Below are 5,094 nucleotides of genomic sequence, written 5' to 3'. Positions count from 1 at the left end.
GTACATTCAGTCGCTCCTGTTTTATGTCATGTCACTTTTTTTCCCGCCTGCCTTTCTCGATTTCCACAAATAGTCCAAAGAGAGCTCTGATCTGTTGCGGATAAATGGGAAATTCGAATAAGATGCAAAATCTGAAACCTCCTGGATTTTCTTGAACTGAACTGTTTTCCCGAGCTTTTACTCCTTTTGGGCTAAAATTAACTTGTAAATGCAGTTTTTAAAATTCGTGTAAACCTGCTTAAGAGGCAATCGATGAGATTTGCCTTCCTGTGTTTTTTACTGGTGCATCACGTTCAACGTCTCATATTTGCCAGAAAAGAGGGTTTATAAACAGTAGAAAGCAAAATGGAGAATAATGACTGACAACGCAGTTGTATTTTTCTTGAGTCTTTTCAAACTCAACTCTGACGGAACGAAGGGAAAGCGCTGCCTGAACAAAGATGTTTAATCTGTTGCTGGCTGATGAGGAACATTAGATTACATAAGGATTTCTAACTAACTGCTGAAGATGAAAAGTCAGCGAAACTTCATCTTTTTGTTCATCTGAAAGTTTCTTCTTTCGGCCGAGAAAAAACTTTTGGAGACGATTCGATAAAGAGTCGGATCCAGGATTTTTTTCCTCAATGTTGTGAGATAAGGACATTTTGAACATTTTGATGGATTTCTCAAGAAATTATGCTGAGATCTTAATAAAGATGGAGTGGTATCTATGAGTCTGCACATTTCAGTGCAGCTTCATTGAATTGGATTTTTTTTTTAAGGGACTTTTAAGCCTTGGTGGAAGTGTGCACGCTACTGAGTTTCTGATGCATTTACAAAGAAGTATTTCTAAAAGCCAGCCTGTGATACATGCATAATAGAGGTATAGTGGATAATATCTACATTTTCATTTTCAAAAATACTGAAAGGATTTCTTTTCTCGCACTAAATTGGATTTAATACTGTTACCAAAAATGTCAGCAAAGCTTTGCATTCACCGTTGGTAGTTGAGTCATGACTGATAAGACCCAGTCAGAATGCAGTGGTGGGTTTCTGTCTCACCTTTTACAAAAGTCTCCAAACTCTGGAATAGTGACACCAGGCATAAAGATAACAAAATAGATGAGCTGTAAAACTAACTCGGTCTAACATTTGATTTAGTTCACTTACAGTTGCCTAAACTTGCCGCTGTGGCATCAGTGGTTACATAACCTGCAGATTCACAACGTGCACGACAGAGGTGCGCTCCAGTGCTTCAACAAACAGCACTGCACCTCTGGAGAGGAGCTTTTGATAAATCACCCCAGTGCCAAAATTGCAGCGTGTGCATGTGCAGCCGAGGAGACAATTTGCTTAGATGGAGAAAGAGCTTCGTATGGTGGAGCCATGTCCGGCTGTCAGGTGATCTATCAACATGTGCAGGGTGGAATTTGGAAAGAGAAAAATCTAAGAGGGCCAAGAAAAGAAATGAGAAAAGTTTTTTAGGGGGGGCGGGCAGCTGTGATGAAATGAGGCCTGTGAGTAAATGAGGCATAGGTGTGTGTGTGTGTATGTGTGTGTATATGTGTTTGCGTTGGAGGGGTAGGAGGGTGACATCATCAGCGCCACAGAGAGGTTACCACGTTACTCAGCAGTTGGACTCTGCATTTCATTCACTTGAGTAGTCGGATCAGAACACACACACACACACACACACACACACACACACACACACACACACACACACACACACACACACACACACACAGACACACAGACACACAGACACACAGACACACAGACACACAGACACACAGACACACAGACACACAGACACACACACACACACACACACACAGACCTAAGTCCTCCACTAAAGGAGTTCCATCATCAGCGATGTGGGAGGCTTGTGTGTGCGTGTGTGTGAGTGAGTTTGTGTGTGTGTGTGTGTGAGTCGGGTTGTGGTGAGCTGAGTCACTCATGCTCACATGGAGGCAGGTACACACACACACACACACACACACACACACACATACAGACACACAGACACACAGACACACAGACACACAGACACACACACACACACACACACACACACACACACACACACACACACACACACACACACACACACACACACACACACATACATACACACAAACACACACGCACACACACAGACATAATGAGTGTTATAGCGTAGTTAAATTGTGGTCGTCATGCACCCCTCACCCCTCCGCCCCCCCCTCCTCTCCTCTGTCTGCCTCCTGTTTACTTTAAGCTCATGTTTTCCTCTGTGGCTTGTTTGAAGGGGGGGGAGGTCTGCCTGCGGAGCCGCACTCCCCCCCCCCCCCCCCCCCAGGAGCATACGTCTGATGTGGCCTGTCATCCATGTACATGTCCTCATGTGTGTGTGTGTGTGTGTGTGTGTGTGAATATGGTGGCTTTTAATGGAGGTTATAAACATCACCTCAAATGATTTTTCCCCCCCGCCCCTCTGAAGTGTGTAAACTCTGCCGAGCTCTGTTTTCTGTCAACTCTGGAGCGCACGCAGGCGATGTGTCATTTAATCCTCATGTATATTTCTGTTGTGTTTAACAACACAGGACAAACACAGACATGGTGGCCAATCATCCCAGTGGAAGCCGGCTCACGCTTCGTGTTCCCAATAAAAAGATTTGTTTTTTCAGTTACAAAACACACGCAGATTCGTGTGTCTTTTTCCAACTGCTAATGACAGACACACAGCTCTTAAATATCGTGCCATCCTAACCTCAGAATGAAGGTTTGTAAAATGGTCTGATCCCATTCACAGTATCACATTCATGTATCTGGCAGTATCAGGAGCTTCTGGGATAAGGGAGCAGTTGGTTACAAAAATATTGTGAACAATCCCAAGAATTTATTTTCTCGCACTTAAGCACAATTTAATACTGTTACCAAAACTGTCGGCAAAGCTTTGGATTCACCGTTGGTAGTTGAGTCATGACAGATAAGACCCAGTCAGGATGCAGTGGTGGGTTTCTGTCTCACCTTTTCCAAAAGTCTCCAAACTCTGGAATAGTGACACCAGGCATAAAGGTAACAAAAGAGATGTGCCGTCAAACTAACTCAGTCTAACATTGGATTTAGTTCACTTATAGTTGCCTAAGTTTGACACAGTGGCATCAGTGGTTACATAACCTGCAGATTCACAACCTGCACGACATAGTTGCGCTCCAGTGCTTTAACAAATAGCACTGCACCTCTGGAGAGGAGCTTTTTCCAACTGATGACAGACACACAGCTCTTAAATATCCCTTTCTAAATATCTGTCGGATCAAATCAATGTGTGTGTGTGTGTGTGTGTGTGTGTGTGTGTGTGTGTGTGTGTGTGTGTGTGTGTGTGTGTGTAACGTGAAATGCCATTATTTGCATCTTTGGAACACAAAGCGTCACACAAGCCTGTCTCCTTAAAATCAATGTTCACATTGAATGTTGCTGCTTATTCTTCCTCTTTAATGCTCGCTGGGTTGCTGTATAATTTCCCCGTCTGTTATTCCTCCAGCACAGAGCAGAACTATAAATCAATATCTACATGCACATGCTACAGGATGTACAGGGTGTTATTAGCTGTGGGTCCTTCCAGGATAAATAAACAGATCTGATCAGGGGTTTTCTAAGGACTCACGTGGAAAAACAGGTGTGACCTGTTGTCAATAATTACTGTGTACACCGCTTCCTCTCACGGCTGTGTGTGTGTGTGTGTGTGTGTGTGTTTGTGTGTGTTTGTGTGTGTTTGTGTGTGTATGTGTGTGTGTGTGTCTGTGTGTGTGTGTGTGTGTGTGTGTGTTTGTGTGTGTATGTGTGTGTGTGTGTCTGTGTGTGTGTGTGTGGGGTCCAATATGGTTTTGATGGGTATTTGCACGAGTAACAACCTGCCAAAAAACTTTAAAGGAAAACTTCAGGCCTGATGCGTTCCTTCGTCGGCTGTTTTTGGAAAGATCGAATTTATCTCTCAGCCAAACTGGTTTGTTTAGTTACAAATTGTTGTTGGTTTTCATTTCAAGTGTGAGTGTGTGTGTGTTTGATTATGTCGTGCATCTCTGGATTGTAAGAACATGACAAGAAGCTATGAACTCACAGCCTTAAAGCCCTAATCCTCTTTTTATAGTACAGTACAATACATAAAATGCATCAACTAAATCCTTTAATAACTTCACAAATAAATATTGCAGCTGGCAGCTGTTTGTACGATCACACAATGAGGTCACCAGCGTCAGGCCAGGCAGCTGAACTGTGATGACACTCGCACAATAAGTGGAACCACAAGCATCCCAAAGATGACACAAGGCTCTGAATGGCTTTGTGTGTTTTCATATGCACACATCCTGTAGTAGTCTCTCCAAAACAAAGCCAACAATGCTCCTGCTGGTACGAACCCACCTCCGCCTTCCACGTGTAGCAAACACTTCCCCCGGCGGACTCTCCCCCGGTGAACACAATCAAATAAACAATACGGCTTCTTTCACTGAAAAGCAGAGAGCCTATTAGAGAGAGCAAACGACCTGATTGTTGATTGTGTTAGCATGTCTGAGTGCCTCGCTAAATTGCCCACAAGGGTTCGAGCGCAGGAGAGTGAGTAGGTAACGGGGGGGGGGGGGCGGGAGCGCGGAAAGAAGGCGAAGAAAAAACAACAAAACTCTTGACTTCCAGATGAGAGAGGGAATAAAAACGAGTGCATGTTTTTTTTTTTTCCGAGACACAGGAATAGATTAGCCGGGGTTGCGGGGTTGGAGCGTGATTACAGAGCTATTGTTGTTGTTGTCGGGAATATATCATATCGCAGCGTCTCCTGCAGCCTCGGCGAAATAAATCGGTGGTAATCCCCTCGGTGAGCCCCGGCGGCTCCGTGCGCGCCTACTTAACCAGGCTAATTAAAACTCTTCCCTGTCTCGCTCGCCCTCAAATCTACACGCCAGCTTCTGCCGGTGAGGTGGCGGAGGCTCCGTTGGCGGGATGCATCTCATGAAGTGAACACCCCCCCTCTCTTCTCCTCCTTTCCTTCCCTCGCTCTCACGCAGGAAAAAGGAGAAACAATGTGATGTGAGAACTTGCCAGGAAGATGTGCAGAGGAATCGTCCCTGTGTGATCTAA

Source organism: Limanda limanda, chromosome 19, assembly GCF_963576545.1.
Source record: "Limanda limanda chromosome 19, fLimLim1.1, whole genome shotgun sequence".
Taxonomy (NCBI): Eukaryota; Metazoa; Chordata; class Actinopteri; order Pleuronectiformes; family Pleuronectidae; genus Limanda; species Limanda limanda.
This window is presented reverse-complemented; position numbering follows the sequence as displayed.